We start from the raw sequence: 27335 nt of genomic DNA, 5'->3' as shown, positions 1-27335 counted from the left end.
TTTTACTGTATTTTGATCAAATAAATGCAGTTTTGGTGAGCAGAAGAGAGAGAATCTTACCCCAAAGTTTTCTGAAGCTATGGTGTTTTTGTAAAAGGGGAGCATGAGCATTCTTCACATTTGATTCCATGAGGAATGAGCAAATAAGGTAACGTAGTTATCATAGTAATAACTATTAATTATACATAATTGCATGCAACTAACCCTAAACCAAACCCTAACTCTAAGTACATGTACATTAATATTACTCAGTACTTAAATGTATAATTACACTGTAACAAAGACACCTTCAAATAAAGTGTAACTGCAAATAATGACAGAATTCTCATGTTTGGGTCAACAGTTTCTTTCAATTTCTTCTTCTTCCTAGGCGTATAAGCATGATAGCAAAACAGTTCTGTGAAATTGCTTCCTTTGCCAGCAATCGACCATTTCTCTCTCTCTCTCTCTCTCTCCCTCTCTCTCTCTCTCTCTCTCTCTCTCAAAGATGGGAGTGAGAAGTCCAATTGCTCTACTCTGTGTAATGTCATTTTGATGATGCTTTAGATCAACATGTTTAATAATATAGTGAATTTGTTGACAAATGCAGTGTTTCCAATGTGTGCTTTCCATGCACAGATTCTTTAAGGAGAAAAAAAATCAGTAGTTTGCTTTATATCGTTTTGTAGAATAAGGCCTCTCTGATGGTCCTTCTCTGTGGATCTATATCTGCCTATGCCCTCCTGCTGAATCTAACGTCAATGCAGGGTGAACTTATATAAACATCTATTCACATCAACGTCAAAAAATGACCTTTTGATATAGCTATTTTCCACTGTCTAAGTGAAGGAGAGATGTCATACTGTATATGTGCAGGTAGAAATTGCCGAGCTGACCGTATGCTTTCAGCAGCTTAGTGTAAGAAGCCTGTAGTTCTCCTTTAGACTGCAGAAAGCTAAAAGCCTGACCAGCGTGATGATTGCTTTCATTTTCAAGAGAAAGTTGTTATAAGGCCAAATAAGTTTTGTATTGAGGGTTGAGGGTTTTCAGACCCCTCAAGACTAGAGTCAGGAAAGGAACTGCTAATGCTTTAGGAGTGGGTTCCATATGTTTGTGAAAGGATAAATAATGGTTTGGTTTTATGTCTTTTAAGCAATAGCTCACGCAGAAAAACAAAACCTTCTTTAATCATTTATACAAGGGTTATTACTGTTAACTAAAACCATAAAAAGATAGAATGATGTATTGATGGATAGATATATTAAATGATGGATGGATGGATGGATTAAATGATAGAATGATGGATGGATGGATAGATTAAATGATAGAATGATGTATTTATGGATAGATATACTAAATGATGGATGGATGGATGGATGATGGATTAAATGATAGAATGATGTATTGATGGATAGATGGATTAAACGATGGATTAAACAATAGAATGATGGATGGATGGATGGATGGATGGATGGATGGATGGATGGATGGATGGATGGATGGATTAAACGATAGAATGATGGATGGATGGATGGATGGATGGATGGATGGATGGATGAATAGATTAAATGATAGAATGATGTATTGGTGGATAGATGGATGGATGGATTAAACGATATATTTATGGATGGATGAATTAAATGATATAATGATGGATGGATTGATTAAACCATAGAATGATGGATGGATGGATGGATGGATGGATGGATGGATGGATGGATGGATGGATTAAACAATGGAATTATGGATGGATGAAATGATAGAATGATGGATGGATGGATGGATGGATGGATGGATTAAACAATCGAATGATAGATAGATGGATGATGGATGGATGATGGATGGATGGATAGATTAAATGATAGAATGATGTACTTGTAGATGATGGATTAAATGATATTACAATGGATGGATTGATAGATAGATGGATGGATTAAACAATGGGATGATAGATGGATAGATGGATTAAACAATGGGATGATGGATGGATGGATGGATGGATGGATTAAATAATATAATGATGGATGGATGGATGGATGGATGGATGGATGGATGAATGGATTGAACAATGGGATGATAGATGGATTAAATTATATAATGATGGATGGATTACACAATGGAATGATGGATGGATGGATGGATGGATGGATGGATGGATGGATGGATGGATGGATTACACAATAGAATGATGGATGGATGGATTAAACGATAGAATGATGTATGGATGGATGGATGGATGGATGATAGATGGAGGGATGGATGGATTAAATGATGATTGAGTAAACGATAGAATGATGGATGGATGGATTAAATGATAGAATGATGGATGGATTAAACAATAGAATGTTGGATGGATGGATGGATTAAGCGATGTAATGATGGATGGATGGATGGATGGATGGATGGATGGATTGATGGATGAATTAAATGATAGAATGATGGATGGATGGATGGATGGATGGATGGAATAAAAGATAGATGGATGGATGGATGGATGGATGGATAGATTAAATTATAGAATGATGTATTGGTGGATGGATGGATGGATTAAACGATATATTGATGGATGGATGAATTAAATGATATAATGATATAATGATGGATGGATGGATTGATTAAACCATAGATGGATTGATGGATGGATGGATGGATGGATTAAACAATGGAATGATGGATGGATGAAATGATAGAATGATGGATGGATGGATGGATGGATGGATGGATGGATGGATGGATGGATGGATGGATGGATTAAACAATGGAATGATAGATAGATGGATGGATGGATGATGGATGGATGGATAGATTAAATGATATTACAATGGATGGATTGATGGATGGATTAAACAATGGGATGATAGATGGATGGATGGATGGATTGATGGATGGATGGATTAAATGATATAATGATGGATGGATGCACAGATGGATGAATGGATTAAACAATGGGATGATAGATGGATGAATGGATGGATTAAATGATATAATGATGGATGGATGGATTACACAATGGAATGATGGATGGATGGATGGATGGATGGATGGATGGATGGATGGATGATAGATGGAGGGATGGATGGATTAAATGATGATTGAGTAAACGATAGAATGATGGATGGATGGATTAAATGATAGAATGATGAATGGATTAAACAATAGAATGTTAAAGAATGGATAAGCAACAAAGAAGCTGTCAAAAATGATGCTAGAGTCGTAATATGTAAACTTTAATAACGTCAGTGTTTTCCCTGAATCTCTAAGCAATACTTCCAGCTTTCATTGTTAAATCAATGTCATGTCATCAGAGGGTCCAGTACATTATTAGAAAGGAGTACCTAAAAAAATGGCCAATGAGTGCAGAGACATACAGTGAAATGTCACATGGAGTGATCGTTACAGTGACGGGGCGTGAGATCAGTAACGAAAGCCACTCATGCCGAAGATCTGACTGTCTGATGGGGACCGGCAGCCTCTCTGGCCTCCCAAGATTCAGCAGGATTGGAAAGGCTCGTGCAGGGACCCTGGAGCTAGTGGAGTGGAGAGAAAGATTGCACAAGGGGATTACAGATGGATGAAGAACGAGACCTGAAAGTGAAGGATGATCGCTCTTTCTCGCTCCCTCTCGCTGCCCTCTAGTAATCTGCTGGTCCTCTGTCATGTTATTAAGTTGTTAAAAGGTCAAACTTTACATTATACTAACCTCTTGCCATGGCTATTTCTCACACAGTCTCTCACTCTATCTTTCTTTTTATGCTATACATAGACTCACACATGATAGATCATTTTCTAAGTGAAACTTGTTTCTACACCGATGGATGGATGAATGGAAAAAATCTGTCTTTGAGATAAATCATTATTAGAATATTATACGCTGAATGTATACATTATTTCATAGGAAACAATAGTAAATCACCTCCTCAAGCAATGAAACTTCTTTTATATTATATATTTGCAAAAGTCTATCATGTTTTTAAAATACATTTGCATACATTTGTAACCACTGCCACCTTTTGAGAACGCATAAACACACTAATTGTTCATTTAACAAATGTGTTTTGGGTTCACTCTGGAATGATGGTGGCTCCGGGCAAAAGTTTGCATTTTAAGACAACGTCATTAAACAGGCGTAGTGTTTTTCACCCAGACCTCCCTGTTGTTCCATACAGATGACTTAATTAAAGAGCAACAGCAAATGTTGTTTCTGCCTTAAACCTTCATTCATCACAGAGAGGCAAAACAACCACTGCGCTCCGGTTGTATTTCTCATAAAAAATCATGTTCTCTTAAAATAAAATGATGAAAGCAGTCAACTGCGGGTCATTTTCCAAAACACAAATTATAGCTTCTCCTTTAGCCTGACTTCAAGAAATTCTCATTGAGTAATTGAACCCAATGTTGTCTGAACTAGGAATATAATTAATCCAATTTTCAATGTTCAAAAAACCTCCAGTCCAAGTTTTTTTTCTGATTTTGTAACAGCAGATTTGATGCTCAGGTTTAATTGCTGTTCGCTTATTAAATGCTTTGCTGCAGAAAGAAGCAGATGTCTCTGAAGCATCTGTGAGGCAAATGGCGTCCAGTGGGAGATCGCCATCAAAGACGGGACTCTTCCATGCTGAGAGAAAACCGAAATTAGGCTTCTCGTTGCCTCTATATACTTTAAACTTTTTCTACCTTCTTCTAACTTATATGACAGTGTTTGATGAGATCCTGAGATTTTTGTACAGAAACTTGCGACAGCTGCATGGAGCTGAGAATTATTTCGAGAATATATCTCGAGAGGACAATGTTACATCTTTAAAGGCTTCAAGAACACTGATAAAGGCATAAATCCTAAAGGAATATTAGGGGTTCGATACAAGTTTATTCAACAGAATCATAATTATAAAAAAAAAAATAAATACAAATGTTGTATAAATACAGAAATTAAGGGGCACATGCACAAAAAAAAAAAAAAAAAAAAAAAAAAAGAAAATGGCTGGGAGCATCAGACCAACTGCAACAATGAGTAATTAACACTAGAAGTCCCAGAGATTTGTAACCCTCCTTTAGCCAAGTGGATGCTAACTGGCTAGTCTTTTGGCTATCATTAGCATCAATTCATGTGTAAATATGGTCATTACCTGAGCAATCTGCAGGGGGGTTGGGGGTGTGTGTGTGAATGGTTGCTGGTGGCTTGTTTGTATGTGTGGGGGAGGGAGGGCTGCTAAAAGCAGAGAACTTGATTGACCATGGGCCAGTTTCAGAAAGGAGGTTAAGTGAAAACGCTGAGTATGTTAACCCTGAAATGAGGGAGTGCAAGTGATGTTTAAAAAGTTAACTCACTCATTCACACTGCAAAAATGCTTTTCATACTAAGTATTTTTTTTATCCTATTTTAAGTAAATTAAAAAAAAAAATCTTAAATCAAGATGGATTTTCTATATGAGAAAATTATATATGATATTTAGTCTTGTTTCCTGGGGGGATCTAAATTAAGTGCATTTTACTTAAGTAAAATGATCTGCCAGTGTGGTAATAAAAATAATCTTAATGCAAACGGAAAGTGTTGGAGTGTCTACCCAGATGAAAAAAAAAGTGCCGTAAAATACACTTTATTTTAGTACACTTTTACACTTCCATAATGTCCAGTGCTCTATTTCTGTGCACTTATTTTGTACTAAAAGCTCTTCTTTAGTACTTCTTAAGATAATCTTAAGAACATCTAAGTGTACTCAACTAAGCTATTTTGAGACACCATGAATTTGAACTAAAATGTGCTTTTAACATACTATCTCTGTATAGAAAAATGTTTTAAGTTACCACTTGTAGTACACTTGAAACCATCTTTCAAACACTTTTAAAAATGGACTTATGATGTATTTCAAATATAAGATTAATATATAATGAATGTATTTATAATATATTGCCAGGCAGTGCCAGGATTGTGAGTGATTGCTGGAATGTACTCACTCACTTTTTAATATTATTTGTAAATATGTGTACAAATGGTTGGTTTCTTTATTTTATTGTGTACTATTTTTATCAATAGATCTCAGCAACAAAGTAAAAAAAACATGTGTGTTGATTTCTCCCTAAGATGGCAAAGTGAAACACAAGTTTCCTTGAAGTGGCTCAGCATGGCCCCACATTGTTTACATAACAAAAGCAACTGTTCACAGCTGATTAAGGATATTAGCCTAAAGCCTTCCAGCCCATCGGCTGTCCTGCGGGTTTTATAGGTAGAAAAGCCAAATGGCTGCTCTCTGGGACTTCTAGTGTTAAAGACATTTTTTTTTAAAATTAAGAAATCATAAAAACAATTGGTAGTAATATGATTTAATTGCTTAGCATTTTTGACCAATTGGTGGAGCTGTTACCAAATTGGTGTTGTGTGGTCAGTGTGAGGTGGTGCTGTCTCAAAACTTTTTGAGTACCTTTAAGGCATAGTCCTGAGGACTCATAATGTGTTTCGTAATGCACTTGTAAAATACAGCATTCTACAACCAAATTCAAAATGGCCGACACCCAGAATGGCTGATATGGGGAATATGATGCACTGAATCATAAGAGACCAGTTTCATGCTTTTTGGGCAAACTGTTCAGAAGTTATAAGCCATTTTTCATTTAACTTGACCAGTAGGTGGCGCTGTGCCGAAATGCAGCAAGTAGCTTCAGGTCATGCTTGTGATAGCTTGTACCAAGATTCGTCTCAGTATGGTAAAATGTTGCAGAGATAGAGCCTTACATCCATTTTTAAGTTCTTCGTTGAATTCATTCAGGAGTTATTCAAGGACGGTTTGGTTTATCAAAAGATTTTAAGTTTTTGCCATCATTGTCTTAAGATGATGTGAGACAATTTTGGTGAATATCGGATGAACCATCTAGAACGGAAAGTTAAAAATGGCAGAAAAATGTTCATGATGGAAAATGACGTCATAGGATGCCAAGGAATCAGAGGGAAAAAAGTTGTTTCTAGCAGTTATGGTTCAAAAGTTATTAGCATAAATGTAAGTGCTATGTTGGAGAGTTGGTGGTGCTACAGGGAATGAGTTAGAGACTTTAAATTTGAGGTGGTTAATGTTCAGACTGTCCTTTATCTGTGTGCCAAATTTCATCATTTTCCTGCAAGCGGTTCTACAGGCTGCTGTAGGCTCAATAGTGGAAGCAGAAACAGAAGAAGAAGTTATAGTGAGTGAGGCACTGGAATGGAAGTAATGGGGAGCAATTTTTGGAAAAAACTAAAAATAGCAGAATGCAAAGCAAAGAAAGCAAAAAAAATATATATAACTATTATGTGTTATAATTGTACACACAAAACAAAACAAAACAAACAAACAAACAAAAAAAACACTTGAACACGGATTCTGACAAAATGTGTTATTTGAAAGCTGAAAGGGTCATTTTAAGGTTTTAGATGCCACATTGTCATGGCACTGCAGTTGTCAAAATGGATAAAACGTCACAAGGTTGGTAAGCATTTTTTTTTCTTCCCCCAAACTCAAATCATTTTAACATATATTGTTTACTTTTTGTGTCTATAATATCGAAACATTTTAACATTTACAGATTGTTTCACTTCCACTGTAACTGCATCACTTTAACCCAGATTTTTGCATTTTTAAATTAAAGGAAAGACAAGTAGAAATTGTATAGTACTCAACAAGTGCTGTCGATTGAGCTTAACTTGTAACATACCTGGAATATTGATTTTGAAGGGATAGTTGCGGCTCGTGACAACACATTGATGTCCTAAGATACGAAACGATCGGTTTGTGCGAGAAACCGAACAGTATTTATATCATTTTTTACCCGTAAAACACCACTATGTACAACTGCCCTGTGCAAAGCGCGAGAGATCACTTCCGTTTTTCTGACCTCACCAACCAGATGCACAGGGCAGTTGGACATAGTGGGTAAAAAAATGATATAAATACTGTTCAGTTTCTCACACAAACTGATTGTTTCGTGTCTTTGGACATCAATGTGTTGTCATGAACCGCAAGGTTTAATTTTGATTTGTCTGTGCATTTTTTTTTTTTTTTTTTACTCTCATAGATTTTGTTACCATTGCAATGCATTATACAACTAACAGACGGCAACGGTTGGAGTTAAAAAACATCATTTGTGTTCTACTGAAGAAACAAAGTCACACACATCTTGGATGCCCTGGACGTACGCAGATAAACATCGCATTTTCATTTTTGGGTGAACTATCCCTTTAATGCATCATAAGAATGGCATGATTGTTTTTTGAATTAATGTTCTTGCAAGGATGCCCAAGTTGGGAGATTAGGTAAGAAAAACAATCAATGGTGCAGCAGAATCTTTCCTGTTCTAATATTTATCGGAAGGTTGTTAGGAAAAACGCACAGAAATCGATTTCCTACAAAGCAGCTTTGAAACAGGGCCTTGTTTGTTGTAAAGCATAATCATTTCATCAATAATAAAATTAGACCCCACTTTTTTTTTTTTTTTCTCCTGTTTGGAAAGTGCTCTGATATCTCTGCATGTGAGTTAATGGAAATGTTTTCTAAACCTGTGTTTGCCAGGCTCATACACAAAAATCCATTTCTCTGATTGATCAACATGACTTCACCCAGACAGTTTAATTACACACTTTTCCGCTGACCAGAAAACAAGTGAACAAAAAAATGGCCACTCAACAAAACTACAAAACCCAAACAAATAATTTCCCCTCTATGAGCCCCATTTCCCATCGCAGCTGTCCTGCGAGTTTGCTCAGTGCCCTTGACGACGTGTTTCAACTACGTCAAGGCCTCCCTAGACGCTCCTCACAAGCCTTCAGTCCTTTCTTTTGCGATGTCTTCTGAGACAGTCTCTTCTGTTAAATATGTTGGGATGTGCTGCATAAGCTCACCTCAGGCACTGTGACAAAACAAAGTTTGTTGGAAAATCCCAAGACATTTAACTTCCCCTGACTGTTTCTCAAGTCTTTATTTTAGTCAATTTGTAATTTATGAAAGATAAATTATTCAACGGTGCACACCAACCTGAATATTTGAGAAAAAAACAAACAGTGATTGAATGTGGAGCACAATCTTTGCAAATCAACAGCTTGGCCTTGATTATATATGGTTCATAAGGAGTTCAGATTAAAGATAAATAAATAAAAAATAATGTTTTCTGTAATTTATTTGGCATGTAAAAGATAATCTGTGTAGGATGTTACAGTTCAGTAAGATGGCCATTTGCAACGAACATGGACCCACACTTACACAGAGTGACACAAACAAACAGAGGAAATGCCAGTCAGAGTTCACCTGCTCATCTCACTTCATCTTTGTCACTTCAAACGCACAGCTGCTGATTGTCGCCCAACTAACATGAATAGCCTTCATACACTCACTAATAGCAGGAAATGCTGAGTAAACAGATATTCTGCACCGGGTAGCAGAATCATTCAGTTTGAGCATTTCTGCTCAGTTTTTAACACATTCACTCAATGGCTCTAGTATCGTGCGATATTTCAACATATACCTTTCTCAGAGGTATATATATATATATATATATATATATATATATATATATATATATATATATTTATACAACAGTTCTGTCTGGTTCTCGAATCTGATTGGCTGATAGCCATGCGATATTTCAGTGATAACAGCACTCCTACTGCCTTTTCACCATTTGTATCACTCCGCTTGAAGTGACCGTCATGGCGGCCGATCAAATCCGTAATTTTTACAAATACTACTTCTTGTACCACGAACTGTAGTTTTAATAGTTTTTTTTAGGCGAGAATGTAGTTGTTTAGACCTGAAATATGTGACTCATATTTAATAACAGAGCCCATTTTACAATTTGTTTTGACGTTTTCGGAGATGCGATCTCGTGTGCGTCAGCGGCCGTTCAGTGCTTCTGTAACCGCCGAGAACAGCTTCATCTCGGCCAGTGCCTCGGGGATTTACCGCTGGCTCTTACAGTGGTTAAACATGAGACATAATTCAATTTGAGTACATAGAACGGGCAATCTTTGGTCTTATTAATCTATTATTTTATATCTATTAGAGCAAGTCGAATTGTGCTATATTAAATTTGATAATAATAAACGTTATGTTACGTCCTTATATAGCACATTGGCTACAACTAGACGGGACATATCAGACAAATGGCCAATTATCATGATTTTTTTTCCTCACATAACCAAAGACTGACCTCATACACCTGTGTTCCAAGTTTGGTGAAAATAACTCATTCCATTCACGAGTTATAGCCATTTTAGGAAAAGTAGCTCCACCCACTTTGAACACTTTGGCGACCCTTAGCGACCGTGAATCAAAATTTCAACTTTTTTGGACAACTATTGACAATCAGACTCCGGAGAATCTTGGCACACTGGTTTGGTTCCGATCGGGACAAAAACCTAAGACTAGTTCTCAAAAGTAGGTTTTTCAAAAAATCCAAAATACCAGAAAATTTTGAATGCAACGAATGAAGCGATTTCATACTATTCATGGCTGTAGCGCCTCCTTTAAGCCGATTGGGGCGACAACATACTGCTATGTAGCGCTTTTTTTTATGCTACAATTGTTACACTGAAAACTAGTTAACATAGTAGCATCACTGTATTTAGATAGTTACCCAACATTTTTAAATACCATCACACGAATAACATCCAATCATCCAATGCAGGGAAGAAAGAGTCAACACTGAGAAGATTCAAATAAGGTTTGTCTTGAAGAGTAATCAAAACTGTCATGATTTCACTTCTCGTTAATTAGCTTTTGTATTTAGATGCTCTTTTGTTTGTTTTGTTTGCTTGTTTGTTCAGTTGAGTTTCATTCTGATGAATCAGAACAAAAGGCCTTTGAATAAACCTGGAAAGCCAGCTCATTTACACACTTCCCACAAAACGTGGGCATCAAAATCATTATGTATACAGTAATTTCCAGCAGTGGTAGTTCCTTCTTTACATAAACCTCCAGAACATTTCATTTTGAGTGATTGTTGCTCTTTAAATGTCTTTTTAAGATGGGTAAAAACTGCAATATTTGATATGGATGGCTGTGTTTTCACAATCCTGCTCCCTATATGATATGAACAGGTTAAAAAAAAAAGGAAGGAAGAAAGGTATGTGTTAGTTTTATTCCAGAACTCCAAACTAAAAGGAGAATGCCTGAAAAAAATCTAAATTTTGAATGAGTGTCATATTGAATGCAAGCCTTCACGCTGATACTTCCTGTCATTTCATGCTCTCATAAACAGTTGGTTTGTGCAAAAAACACTGTATATCCACTGAAGGTTTTCTGTCACGGTTGGTGTGGGTGGTAAACATCCTTAAAGTTACTACTTCAAAAATGCACAGTGGGGCTTTCCTGAAAGCAAGCCTTGCGTTTCTCTATGAAATGTATGGCATGTGCTGCATGGCTATGCTTCAGCCCTCAGTCAATCAGCTGAGGTCCTCTGGAGCCACCAGACATCAATTAATAATGAATTTGAAAAGAACGCATCAGCTGTGTAGCTTTCGTAGGGAACATTACCTGCCACAACCTTGGAACAGCTACTGTACACTTATGAATGGAAACGAGTCCTGCACAAACCTGCTATGAAACCATGCCATTACATGACATTACAACTGAACATTACAGTTCAAATTAAAGCAGATACTGTTAAATAATAATAATAATAAAGGAATTAAATGAATAATTATAGTTGTTAACTCGAGAACTATTTGTGACTGAATCATTGTGACCAGATCATTGAGTCCATTAGAGAGTTCATTAGTCATTAGTTAATGTTAATGTTAATGCATTAACTAACATTAACAATGAGCCTTACATTAATAAAATATATAACTGTTCATTGTTAGTTTATGCTTGCTCAGATCCATTAAATAATATTAACATTTACTATTAGATTATTAAAACTAAAATATAAAAATTAACATTATCTACATTCTAAAAAATGGTGGGTTAAAATGGACAAACCCAGCGGTTGGGTTAAATGTTTGCCCAATGTGCTGGTTAGTTTTATTTAACTCAACTACTGTTTAAAAATTACTGTAAATCTGGCTTAAAATGAACCCAAAATAGGTTGAAAATTAAAAATCAGACACAATTACTAGAGTCAACAATAATAATCAAAAGATGAACATTTATTAACAGGCAATTTAATTATTATTCATTAAAGTTATTAATAAATGTTCATTTATTAAACATATTTTGGGTTCATTTTAAGCAAGCCATCCAGTATTTTTTAAACAATAGTTGAGTTAAATAAAACTACCCAACAGGTTGCGCAAACATTTAACCCAACTGCTGGGTCAAAACAACCCAATCGCTGTCCGTTTGTCCATCGCTGGGTTTTTCCATTTTATATGTTAAAAAACAACCTAAATTGGGTTGTTTTTAACATTTTTAGAGTGTAAGATTAGTAAATGCTTCAGATTTTTTTTTTGTTGTTGTTGTTGTTTTTGTGTTTAGATCACGTTAATATAGTTAACTAATGTGAAAAAATAGGACCTTGTTACCAGTGGATCTAATTTATGAACAAATCATTCTTTCTGGTTTACGCCATTCACAAATCTGAAAGATTCATTCATTCACTTAGTAAATAATGACATAAATATCAGTCTGTTCTGAAGTTTTCAGAACCTCACATGGAACACTTTAATGGTCAATTGTTTTCTTCTACTCAAGAAAGTTGTTAAGAATGTAAGGGTGAGTAAATAAAGACAGAATTTTCACTATTAGATTAACTTCTTCAAAAACTGAACTTTATGTTCACAAGTCACATGACTGCTGTGCACAGCTGAGCTGTTTCACATGATTTCAGAAAAAATAAAGATGTGTCTAGACAGAAGTCTAATTGAATTTCCAAGGAACCAATATTATGTGACGATCAAAGAGTGCCGTAAACAGATTTGAGGTAAGGTTCTTAAAACAATAGCCAACAGGGAATGGTTATGAGGAAAAATTAAAGACTTGAATGTAATAAAACCAACAATATAAGTCCATCATGAAAAAGATGAGAAATATTACTGTAAACAACTCATACAATAAAGCAGGCTTTCTCAATCCATAATCCATTGCTGTGTCAGATTAGTGAAACATCTAAAAGGATCTGATTGAGAAACCCTGTAATAAAGCATATATTTTGTGTGTACATGATAAACAGTAGCCTTAATCAGAAACGAATATTAATTCAAATATTATCATGTTGCATACAATCACACGTGTTACATTTAGCAAAATATCACATGAGCAAAAGTGTATAAAGTGTAATAAAACAGTTCAGTTCATAAACTGAGGAACTTACATTGTATACACAATATTGCCAGTATTATTGTGTATAATTCTGATTTTGCTCCACCAACAAGTTACAAAAAAAGCTAGCAAAACCAAGGACCACACAGCGGTGGTTATTCAATACTGAATGATTCAATGTTTTAAGAAAATGTGAATAAAACAAAGTTTTTTCTTACCTGCTTCAGCCTTGAATGTGTCAGCGTACGTAAACAAATCTGACAGAGAAATGATTCAATGAAGCAATCAAAGCCACTAGTTTCATTCTCAAATGAATCAGTGTTTTGAACGAATCGGTTTAATGAACGATTCAGTGACTCAGTGAATCACTTGTCGCCACCTACTGGTGTAAATATGTAATCTGCATTAAGATTCACTGAAAGTTTTTGCTAATGGATTCATGGATTAAATGATTTAGGGTATGTTTATTTATGGTATTAAGTTTATTAATACTATTCTTTAACAGTTGTGACTCAAGGCTGTTTATTTACAACACTGTATTTAGTTCTCAATTGCATTGATTCACAGTGCTGGCAGGATCATGCTGCGTAGAAAGCATTTGGAAAAAAAAATAAGACTGAGTACAAATGGATGTAGCTGGAGATGTGGGAAAAACAGCAGACACTTAGTGAAGGAAAACACACTGAAACCAAAAAGGAAAATGTCCTGGAGTGGCTTGTTCCCAACTTGATGGAGCTTGAACTATATTTGTGAAAAAGAATGGGCAAAAAGTCCAGAGTGAACATGTACAATATGGATAGACAGTCACTCAGAGTGTATCCAAAGGCGCTTCTAACTCTGAGAAGACTTATGCAGTCAATTATTTTCCATCATCTATAATGTACGATAAAATGTGATAAAGTCCAAAGTGAATTAATACTATTATAGGCATATTCACATATATTGTAATAACTCACTTTGGATTTATCACATTTTATGGTGTTACAGAACTGGGGCCATTATGTGCTTTAACTGAGAGTTAAAGGTATCAATTCCCCTTGATCTTTTTCCACATATTATAGTGTTACACCATGAAACTATTACATTTTTAATGTAAATATAATCTTCATTATGCATTGACTTCAAGTACATTGCATTGATCCAATTATGGCACCTGCGTGGAGAAGCACTCAGAAATGGTGAAAGAGTGTGATGAGTCACCGTCCTTCATCTGCACACACGAGAACACCTCACTGTAATTTGAGGATTACACTGACAATCTGTCATTCGGGCCGCAGCCAGAAACATACGTTCGCACTGTGGCTGTCAGGGTAAGGATGGTGTGCAGATCCATGTTTTATCATCATGCCTTCCTACTGAACGTATGTCCTCTTCACCTCATTAACAATGCTGCGATGCAGAGGCAATTATTATAATTCATTAGCAGGTTAGGAGAGCAGCTGTTGCCGATGCACTGTTGCCTTCAGTTGTAATTTCATACAGCGGTTAATTTGGGATTTTGGAAATGGGGGAACTTGTGAATGGATGGATGGATGCATGGATGGATGGATGGATGGATGGATGGATGCATGGATGGATGGATGCATGGATGGATGCATGGATGGATGCATGGTTGGATGGATGGATGGATGGATGGATGGATGGATGCATGGATGGATGGATGGATGGATGCATGGATGGTTGGATGCATGTATGGATGGATGCATGGATGGATGGATGGATGGATGGATGGATAGATAGATGCATGGTGGATGGATGGATGGATGGATGCATGGATGGATGCATGGTTGGATGGATGCATGGATGGATGGATGGATGGATGCATGGATGGTTGGATGCATGTATGGATGGATGCATGGATGGATGGATGGATGGATGGATGGATGCATGGATGGATGGATGGATGGATGGATGGATGGATGGATGGATGGATGCATGGATGGATGGATGGATGGATGCATGGATGGTTGGATGCATGTATGGATGGATGCATGGATGGATGGATGGATGGATGGATGGATAGATAGATGCATGGTGGATGGATGGATGGATGGATGCATGGATGGATGCATGGTTGGATGGATGCATGGATGGATGGATGGATGGATGCATGGATGGTTGGATGCATGTATGGATGGATGCATGGATGGATGGATGGATGGATGGATGGATGCATGGATGGTTGGATGCATGTATGGATGGATGGATGGATGGATGGATGGATGGATGGATGGATAGATAGATGCATGGTGGATGGATGGATGGATGGATGGATGGATGCATGGATGGATGCATGGTTGGATGGATGGATGGATGGATGGATGGATGGATGGATGGATGGATGGATGGATGGATGGATGCATGGATGGATGGATGGATGGATGGATGCATGGATGGATGGATGCATGTATGGATGGATGGATGGATGGATGGATGCATGGATGGATGGATGGATGGATGGATGCATGGATGGATGGATGCATGTATGGATGGATGCATGGATGGATGGATGGATGGATGGATGGATGGATAGATAGATGCATGGTGGATGGATGCATGGATGGATGGATGGATGGATTCATGGATGGATGGATGGATGGATGGATGGATGGATGGATGGATGGATGGATGCATGGATGGATGCACGGGTGCATGGATGGATGCATGGATGGATGGATGGAAGCATGGATGGATGGATGGATGCATGGATGGATGGATGGATGGATGTATAGATGCATGGTGGATGGATGCATGGATGGATGGATGCATGAATGGATGAATGGATGCATGCATGGATGGATTGATGGATGGATGGATGGATGGATGGATGGATGGATGGATGGATGGATGTATAGATGCATGGTGGATGGATGGATGGATGGATGGATGGATGCATGGATGGATGGATGGAAGCATGGATGGATGGATGGATGCATGGATGGATGGATGGATGGATGGATGGATGGATGGATGTATAGATGCATGGTGGATGGATGCATGGATGGATGGATGCATGGATGCATGAATGGATGAATGGATGCATGGATGCATGAATGGATGAATGGATGCATGCATGGATGGATGGATGCATGGGTGCATGGATGGATGCATGGATGGATGGATGGATGCATGGATGGATGGATGCATGGATGGATGGATGGATGGATGGATGGATGGATGGATGCATGGATGGATGCATGGATGGATGCATGCATGGATGCATGGATGGATGGATGGATGAATGGATGCATGGATGGATGGATGGATGGATGGATGGATGGATGGATGGATGGATGGATGGATGGATGGATGGATGGATGGATTCATGGATGCATGGATGGATGGATTCATGGATGGATGCTGGCACACCATTCTGGGCTGTTCTGGCCTAATTTGACCCCTAATTAGATGCATTAACAAAGAAGAAAAAGTCTCTCTCAAATATATACAATGACCTTTAAACTCACCAGAGCTGACACTGCGGGTGATGAATTCACAGTAAGGTTAGTGCAGCAGTATTAGCTTTTGCAAACAAATGTGTGCCCGTACAGACATTAGTCACTCCATTAGTCAGATATGTTCAGCGGGATTTACCCATTTACACAACAGTTAGTTCCAGTGCTCTGATCTGATTGGTTGAGCAGCACTCCCAGAGAACAACAGCACTGGGACGTTTAATTTGCTGCATCACATACTGTCACATCAGGTATTACATCTGATGAAGAACTTCACAGCCTTTCAAAAAGTTTTGTATGCATGCTGGAAGTAGTAGGTCATCTGGGTATATGCCGTTATACAACTGCACTCTTGCTTATGTGAGATCGCATAATTATAGTGAGTCTGGTTAGGAAATCTGGATATAAAAGAGCCATTGATAGTACTTGATGAAACTGTCATTTTAGATATCTGTTATTGAAGATATGGGTATCATACCATGCTTTTTTAATGAAACAGACTGTTTAATTACTTTTGCGAGAAGACAGACCTGATTAAAAATAACTCTCTATGCCATACCGGGACCAAGAAAGTGATGTACGTTATATTAATATATCCATCTTAGAGCAGAAATTAAATTACGCACATGTAAACTAATTCTCCCTCCCCATATACCGCTCTCTTTCTCTCTGGCTGTCATCTTTGAAAGTAATGCCTATTATCTCTACCGCCTCTCCTCGAGCGCAGGTTGTTGTTTCTGTGCATGATAAGAGTGTTGTGCTCGGCTGTTTTGTTTTAAGTGCCTTCATTGTCTGACTCAGCAAATGACCACTGGGCGGTCTGTCCAGGGCTGATAGTGTCCTGTCCTAAATTTTCCCCTTCTTTGCAGCCGTCAAACCAGCAACACATCACAACATGTGCAGCCCATCTGAGAGAATCCTGCTGCTGCAAAATAAAGACATCACGCCCACAAAGACTGCTACACTTAAAGTCACCATGAAATCAAAAATGACAATGTTTCAGTGTTTATTACAAATGATTTATCGGCGCACATCATTATTGTGTTAAATTCATGTTCCTCGCAATCTTGAATCAAAATAACTCCCCCTCCCTCTTGCAGCGACATCTCTTCTCTGATGACGAGGGCGGGGCGACCTGTCACTCACAGGAGATTCACCAATAGCAAACCACAACCATCCAATCAATTCCACACAAACAAAATCAAGCCCCGCCCTACATTTGTTCTTGTTCTTTAAATAAACGACTTTAAATAAACAAATATTTGATTTTGTGTGCATGCTTATTCTTGAATCTAGACAAAAAAAAGGCCAGAAAATAAATGATGCAACAGTAAATATTTCCTATTTAGCAGCAGAGCTTTAACTTTATTTTATTTACTTTTTAGTGAAACTAAGAAAGCACTTTCATGTAAAGATAATGTATATCTACATTTGAGCACCAACATTATGTGAGTCCTGACAGACAGCCACACAACATAAGAGCTGATTGACTGGTAAACTGAAACTGTGTTACTTCTACCCATCAGTGATTTATTAAATCAGGCTGTTCCTTCCTTCCCTTCTCGGTTGATGATGTGTTTTCTGATTGCTTGTTCTGTTCTCAGCATTCAACTCAATATGAGAAAGAATTGATTGGCACTATGTACACAGCCAAACCGGAGAGAGAATCAAATTAGTTTACTTTGTCTCCTGTTTTGCATGAGAGCGTTTCCATTCATTTTCCATCTGTGGAAAAAAAAAAAAAAAACCTTCTGAATAAACTTTCACACATTAAACAAGATTGAGAAACAAGAAGAGACTGAAGTGCTGGACTTAACCGAGTGATTAAACCTTAAAATCTGCCGATTGCAGATGTAATGGCATCTAGAGGGATATCAAGTCTCTCGTATGTTTAATTATAAAGCCTCATTTTTCTCTCTTAATCGCTGACGTGGGTGCCTGAAGTCTGCCTCTTGGACTCATTATTCTCCGAATAAAGATCTGTCTTGCATGATCGCAATTAATTTAGCTCTTGTTCCAGGTTTTGTATTTCTTGGTATTGCTGTAAGTTATATGTCATTTAGTCTCTTTTTAATTCTTAACCGGTGCGTATGACAGAGCGAGATTTGAGTCTGTTAATGAGACATCTGTATATGAGACGTCTGTACTGTATATTATGCAAACCTTGGATTCAGGTGTACCTCTGTAAAATGCCTCGAAAGGTGTCTTCTTATCACAAGAAACAGAAAACGAAATGAGGTGAAAGACAGAAAGGGGAACGAGAGAGAACAGATGAAAGGAGAGAGGGAGATGTGACCTCTGTGCTCTGGGGTCACTGCACTGCTGTAAATGTCAGAAAACCTTTAAATACCAGGAAAAGCATGACAGCAGTATAACTCTTGCTTTGCTACCCAGTGTCAGTCAATCCAGACCTCTGTAAATATCATGGCATTTTGATGAGCAGGATCTCAGATAATAAGAAACGAAGCATCAGGTCCCTGAGACACAGCGCACATTTAAGAAGCAAAGCAAGGAAAATCAAAAGATACACGTTTATTCAAATTAAATCGCTTACGTGTTTGCATTGAGATTGTGCTGCATGGTTGACCGGATCGCTCAAAAGCTGTCAGTTCTGATGTCTTTTCAGATATTCTTTGAAAAATGTGAAACAGACATTGAAAATCAATTATTCTCTTTTCTCAACTTTCGCAATCTTTCCACATCCATGTGTGACGTGACATGAGGAGTTGAATTTTCCTTGCAATGATAAAATGTAGCTAATGTTTCAGCCTGATCTTATAAGAATGAGGATGTTTGCACATACATGTTTTCCCAAACATAACCACTTTTCCAAACCACAAAATAATGTGCAATTAAATGTACAATACCATACTTTTAATCCAAATATATTACTATAGTACATATTTAATGCATATTAAATTAAAGTTGTTAAGTAATAATTAAATGACCTTTTTTCAGGCTTAATATATATATATATATATATATATATATATATATATATATATATATATATATATATATATATATATATATATATATATATATATATATATATAAATTAGGGCTGTCAAACGATTAATCGCGATTAATCGCATTCAAAATAAAAGTTTGAGTTTGCCTAATATATGTGGGTGTACTGTGTGTAATTATTATGTATATATAAATACAAACACATATTTGAGAAATATTCACAAGTATTTGTATTTATTTATATTTTTATATAATTTATATTATATATAAATAAAAATATTTTGTACATAAATAACATATTTCACTTAAATATATACATTAATTTGTGTGTATTTATATATACATATTAATTATACACAGTACACCCACATATATTATACAAACTCAAACTTTTATTTTGAATGCGATTAATCGTGATTAATCGTTTGACAGCCCTAATATATATATATATATATACTGAGGCGCCTATAATGTGATCTGTCACGCCACATCAAAAAGCGTCAAAACGGCATTTATTGTTTGAATTTCGTGATAAAATGAACAGAATTTGAAAGATGGCACTTTGTCGCTAATAGAAAATAACAAAACACAGAGCTTATTGCAATTATTGGTGGTTAATGTTGGTTAAAATAGGTTAGGCTAAAAAGTATTACTGTGCACGCCCCCTTCTGGATTGTAGTGTGGATCGCCTGTGACTGACTGTATTCGTCATCTAACTGCATGAACCGAATCGTGACGTCCATGATGGTTCGAGACGAATACATGTACCGTGACACCCCTATATATATATATATATATATATATATATATATATATATATATATGCTTGCTTGCATGTTAGAGGCTGTCAATTACATACAATTATGTTTTGCAAGACCTATGTATGTGTGCAAGACCCACACTTTATGATTACTACTGAGATCGCCTTGAATTTTGAAATGAAAATCACAATTCATACACTTGATATTTATATTTTAAAAATGCACCAGTAGATGAACCAATAGAAATATGCACTGATACAGGGGTGGCAAATTGCATGGTTCAGAGTTTTTATTATAATTATTATTATTATGAGAACATGAGAAGAATTTCATTCCTAATTCATTCAAATCAAATGCTGGCTAATAATTTCTGCTTTTCAATACATTTTTGACATTCAAAACATTCAGTGTTCTCAGATCTCAGCTCTGGGATTGTCTGCTTGGCAGGATCAACATCATGTCCAAAGCACAAAGCAAAAGAAACGCTCTGCTCATTTTTAATCAGCCTCTGTTCACTCGGAAATGACCTCTCCTGTGCATTCAAATTGGAGTGCTGTTGAAAAACTGAACCAACTTCTGCAGCTTGCTTGACTTTTCCCTTAGTTCAAGGATACACTTGAGGACATGATTCAATCATTCAAAAGCGAGGAAAGGTGGAGAGGAAGTAACAGACGAAGAATGCATGTATACTACAGTATGTAAGACCGAGAGAATGTGTGGCCAAGTGAGAGAGACGCTCCTGTCAGTTTGGACTTCTTCACACAATCAACTCGAAGCGAAAGGAGAGGCTCTCATGTGGAGCGGAGCCACACAGGTACTGCACGCGGCATGTGAATGCAGTCATTAGCATATACACGGTGGAGAGCGGCTGCGAATTACTGATGTTCTGCTCAGTGAAGGCGATGAGGTGAAGCGGAATGCCTGCAAAAACAGCACTGCTTATTAGAAGGGTAGAATAAAATTGTAACTTAAACAACCAGACATCTGGGGAACCTCAGGATGGACAAGGTGGAAGTCTGAACATCTGTTTTAGTGCATGAAAGTACGTAAGTACAAGTGCAATAATTAGTTACTGTGCAGTAATTAATGAAATGCAGTGCTAATTCGACGTCCACAGACAAGAAAGGGGTCAGCGATTTTAAGTGTTTTCGGGATGATGAAGTGTTCATGTCTGTTGCTGTATAATTAATAAGCATCTCAGCTTTGTGACCTGATGAAAGACACAATAGGCCCTTATCACACTTCCATGTTCAAAAATCTGAAACTTCAAATAGTGGCATAACTTTTGCAACTTTTTCAATTGTTGTGATTTATTAAGATACAATTCATCCCAGATACTTCATCTAAACACACCAACCTCAGTTCACAATCGAATCGGATATGATGAAACAAAGAACAATGGTTTCATGTTATTCCGATGCATATTTTTTTGTGATATAAAGTAGAGCGCACAAGCCTGCTCTATGTGTATGCTCAACACTTAAGAGTCTGACCACCCTAATCTATTACAGGACTACAGGAATAGAATACAAACAACATCACACTAAAGAGCATTAGAATTAGACATGGTTATATGTAACCACCCCCAGTTCTGCTCGCACCGCTCTGAGCAGGATTCGAACCAGGGCTTCCAGCATGGGAGGCAGGCACACTTACATGGACGCTAAAGACCGCAGCCTCTAGCTTCAGTCTCTAAACCTCATTCCCCTCTGGGTCACGTCACCAATGTAACTCCTCTAGTTCTGCTCGCACCACTCCGAGCGGGATTTGAACCCGGGTTTCCAGCTTAGGAGACAGGCGCATTTACATGGACGCTAAAAACCACAGCCTCTAGCATATGTCGCTAGCTTGCCTCGTGAGGCCAGAGGAGTGAGGTTTACTCACACAGTTCTTAATAGCTGGCCTCCGTCACACTTATCCGGGTCACGGCACCAATGTAACCCCCAAAGTTCTACTCACACCGCTCCAAATGGGATTCGAACAAGCGTTTCCAGTATGGGAGGCAGGTGCACTAACAAGGACACTGAAGACCACAGCCTCTAGCATATGTCACTAGTTTGCCTCGTGAGGCCAGAAGAGTGAGGTTTACTCACACAGCTCTTACTGGATAGCCTCCGTTACACTCACCCCAATAAACCTCAATCCCATCTGGGTCACGGCACCAATGTAACCCCTCCAGTTTTACTCACACTGCTCAGAGTTTGATTCAAAGCGGTTTTCCTGCATGCGAGACAGGCGCACTTACATGGATGTTAAAGACTGTAGCCTCTAGGATATGCAGCTTTTGCACCTCTAGAAGCCAGGAGAGTGAGGTTTACTTGGAAAGCTCCTACTAGCTGGCCTCTGTCACACTCATCCGGGTCACGACACCAATGTATCCCCCAAAGTTCTACTCACACCGTTCCAAATGGGATTTGAACAAGTGTTTCCGGTATGGGATGCCGGTGCACTAACAAGGACACTGAAGACCACAGCCTCTAGCAAATGTCACTAGTTTGCCTCGTGAGGCCAGAAGAGTGAGGTTTACTCACACAGCTCTTAGTAGCTGGCCTCCGTTACACTCACCCCCTAAACCTCACTCCCCTTGGGGTCACGACACCAATGTAACTTCTCTGGTTCTAATTGCACCACTCCAAGTAGGATTCACACCAGCGTTTCTGGCATGGGAGCAGGGCGCACTAACAAGGATGCTAAAGACCGCAGCCACTAGCGTGCATCTTGAGGCCAGGGGAGTGTGGTTTACTTCCTCACTCTACATATACATTACAATGTAATGAAATTGCCATTCTGTAGAACCACAGTCCCCAACTGAACGAAATTCAAGATGTTTTTTTCTTTTTTGAACAAAGTCATTGTAAAAATTGTAAAAACTTTCCTACAAAATAAGTTGCACATTTAGTGACACCTTCAAAGTGAAATGTCCAGGTGAACTATTGAGCAAATTTACTACATCAGAAAGGCCGAACATATGGAGCTGGTTATGTGATGCAAACATCAAAATGTATTACTAAACATGCACTATGGTAAAAGTGATTTGAGGTCATTGTGCAAGGAACTGCGAGGAATGTCATTATTAACTCTCTGGAGTCGGGAAACGCGCCGGCGCATTTTGCAGGACTTTTTTCACTTTGCAGCAAAACAGACTTAAAATACTTAATATTCATTTTTTTGTCATAGAGACAGAAGTAATATATCAATTGAAACTATAGAATGTCTTCTTTTATTTGTGTACACTCAGAGTAAAAACAAAATGTTGTGCTTTTTGTAAAATAAATAAAACATGATGCATGATCTCCCTCTGAACAAAGTCCAATCTGATGGTTCTCAGAAAATGAACTGTAACTTAGTGAATACTAATGACACAAAAAATGAGACATGTCTAAAGAAACGTTGAAATGTCAGTGTAAGTCAAATCGAAAACAAAAATTCTGTGTTTATGTAATCTGTATGAAAAGAGAGCCATGTCAGACTCCCGTGATTCAACTCATTATCCGCTAATGCGGCCACGCCCACGGAGCCAGCACTATTCAGAGGCAAATTCTGAGAATATACATGTATACATCATCTTAATCGTGTATTTATTGTCTTGAAAAGTGTTTAATCAGTATTTTGCCACTGTAAACATAATTTGTGTGAAAAGGAATAACATTTTTTCTGCCACTAGTGTTTATTTCAGCAAATAACTACAGTGAATTAAATGTATAGAGCCTAGGTTGTCTTTTTTTGTGCATAAAATCTCACTGATGCATTCAATCTGCAGTGCCATATCTCAACAAATTATCTGACAAAATTCTGACAATAACCCAGTATTAAGATGTCTGAATGAGCTTCTACTATCATATTTTAAACCTGCTTAATATCAATCAGAGTTCATTAGAATTTATGTCGAAATGACATGCTCAATTGAGCTTTTCAAACTTTCCCAATATGCTTTCCAGGTGGTTGATTTTTTGAGCTATCAGGTACCGTCCACATCACCAAGGACTGTCTATTGACTTAACACTTCAGCGTTCTGACAGGCATGAAGGCCACGGCTAAGTGATAGATGACGCTAAAAGATTATCAGAGCTCCCAAAACAAGCTATCAGAGACAGCCAGCAGGACGTGCACCCAAATCTATCCCACGGTTTTGATCCAAAGTTTCAGTCCAGCTTAAAATCCCATCAATGTCTGTGACTACAGAGGTTGCAGAAGTTAAATGGATTTGTTAACGGGCGAGAAAGAGAGAAACACATAAGGGAAGCAATTCCAAAAGATGTTTCCAGATATAGATCCTTTCTCAGCTCGCAAGGAGCAATCAATTAAGTTAACGAAAAAAGCCTGAGATGGTACAGTATGCGTCTTGTTTGGAGTCTAAGTTTCACCGGATATCGAACAAGGTGAGGCTGCATGGCTTTTAAGATATGCCGTCCTTGATCAGAGGGTGAAGCAGTGATGCAAGACAGATTCATTTGTTAAGACGAAAAGATTTTGGTTGGATTTTAGTTCCTTAGCTTTCTGCTGAAAAACAGAGAGTCTATGTGATTGGTTTTGTAAGCCATTACTAATTTGGTTTCAGAAGTATTTTGACCAGCTGATGGATTTAAACCTGTCAGCATGTTATTTGTACCCATATAATAGTCACCTCGTTAAATTATAGCCATCAGTATCTGACGAATTGACATACTGCATCTATTTTACACCCTTTGATTGTGATTATCCTGGGATTAAATTAATCTCTTCAATAATGGATGATGAAAAACACTTTATTCTGACTTTAGCTAAGCAGCTAATCCATACCATAAAAGATGAAAAAGAAAGTCAAACTTCACATTCAATCACTTTTGCATTGCTAGTACTGAACTGCAACGTCAAAGAATACACTAAAATGAACAGTGTGGTGTTAGAATGTTACAGCATGGTGTTTCAAAAATTGCCCCAGCTCTTATCTCATTAAATATTAATGAGGTATCCACCTCATTTTTAATATAAGAGTGGGTGTGGCCGTTTGTAAATGGAATGTGTCTGGCTTCCTGCGTCATCTGATTCCAGTTATTTTAGCTGTAAAGCAGATCGTCATGCTGCTTGATATTGAATGAATGAATGAATGAATGAATGAATGAATGAATGAATGAATGAATGAATGAATGAATGACACATAAACACATGTGCTGCATCCGAAATCGAATACTTCCCTATTAAACTCTAAAAAATACTGGGTCAAAAACAACTCAAGCTGTGACAAAAACAGTCAAAAACAGTGAATGGGTTGGTTTTACATTTAACCCAACCTGCTCAGTAGTTTTATTTAACTAAACTATTGATTAAAAATGACTATATGGCTGTTTTAAAATGAACTCAAAATAAATTAAAATCAGAAAAATAATTACAAGAGGCGGGCAACAATAATAATCAAAAGGTGAATGTAACACAGTTCGTATATACGAGAAGAAGGTGGCGGGAACCGGCGAACATTCAACCAAACTTTAATCTCAAAATAAACAAACAAAACCAAAGTAATGCCGGCAGACCCTCGCGGACGTCTGCCGGCCACACAAACATAATAAACCATAAAATAAAGTCCAGGCCTGGTCCTCTCTCGTCCTTCACTGTAGTCGCTCCTCCTTTTATGCTCCCGGAGCTCCTCCGTGAGGGACTCAAGGCCGGTGCGCCTCCCAGGTGACGCTCATTATCACTCGCGCCACCGGCCTCGCGCCATTCCCTCACGGCTCTCACCCGCCCTGCTCGCCACAGTGAACATTTATTAGTTATCATTTAATTATTATTTAATAAACTTACTAATAAATGCAAATTTTCAACCTATTTTAAGCAAGAAATACAGTAATTAGATGGATTGGGTTGAATAAAACTACCCAGCAGGTTGGGCTGGGTTTGTCCATTTTCAACCCAAGTTGGGTTATTTTTAACACAGCATTTTGAAAGTGTATATAGTATGTGAAAAACTACTTCCAACAACATACTTAAGAGTGCATTTGATGGACACATTACACTCTAAAAATGTGGGGTTAAAAACAACCCGATTTGGATTGAAAATGGGCAAACCAAGTGATTGGGTTGTTCTAAAATTTGACATTTAACATGTTTGCCCAACCAATGGGGCATTTACTTCGTTCCCTGTAGGCGCACATTAATTGGAAGTCTTGCACATTCGCAGTAATCATTTCCACCTTGCAAAATAATGTGGATAGTTTCAGAATCTGTGGAAGAGAGTTAAAATTAAACAGGATGAGGAGACGGCTTGAATATTTCAGTACGTAAGACCACCAGAGCGGATCTACGACAGATGGACAAACGCTCCAACAGGTTGCATGCTTGTTGCATGTTCATGTATATGCAAATAAAAGTGCTAACCCAGGGTTTACAATGTGAAATCTTGAAACTAAAGCATAAAAGGTTAAACAAGGTAACCCGACATTACGCTCAACCAGAGCTAAAGGGTTAACAGTAACTAAACTAAACTGTCTTTGTGACCTATATTGTGATCTTTCAGTCAGAGGACAAAACACTTGAATTCAAGGGAAAAAAAAATGTTCCCCTCTTCTAAAATTAGCATCTCTCTGTTCCTGCCCGCCTCTCTACTCCAACTGTTAAATTAATCCATCTCCTGACGGCCGTAAGTCGTCGTATTCACCACTTTCAGAGGGCTGTGTTTTTTTTGTGTCTTTTTACACCGTTCAGAAGCTATTGTTGCATGGCAGGCGTACAGAAAGTAGGGCAGCACACACAAACCAGAAGATCCCATGGGGAGAATGAAACTTTGTAGAAATAAAAGACAGACATTTTCCAACCAAACAATCTCAATAATGCAAGTGAAATACATCCACACGCCGCACTGTGGGAATGGCATCTGTCACGTCCGCACACCAGACGCTGGCCCCCGCGCACCTTCGATAAGCCTTAAAGTAAATGAGAGATTAATTTTAAATGATCGCTGTGCATAAAAATAGTACAAGAGG

At 37.8% G+C, this 27335-nt stretch overlaps 1 long non-coding RNA gene across 1 annotated transcript in view; it reads left to right on the top strand.

Moving 5' to 3' along the window:
* Positions 1 to 24542: 24542 nt before the first annotated feature.
* Positions 24543 to 27335, top strand: part of LOC137023018 (uncharacterized) — a 7481-nt gene continuing 4688 nt past the window's right edge. Inside the window, exon 1 of the long non-coding RNA XR_010895461.1 lies at positions 24543 to 24758. This is a non-coding gene — a long non-coding RNA (uncharacterized lncRNA). The remainder of the gene's footprint in view (positions 24759 to 27335) is intronic.

Source organism: Chanodichthys erythropterus, chromosome 7, assembly GCF_024489055.1.
Source record: "Chanodichthys erythropterus isolate Z2021 chromosome 7, ASM2448905v1, whole genome shotgun sequence".
NCBI classification, from domain to species: Eukaryota; Metazoa; Chordata; class Actinopteri; order Cypriniformes; family Xenocyprididae; genus Chanodichthys; species Chanodichthys erythropterus.
Note: the sequence above shows the minus strand (reverse complement) of the source record. Positions and strands in the feature narration are given on the sequence as shown.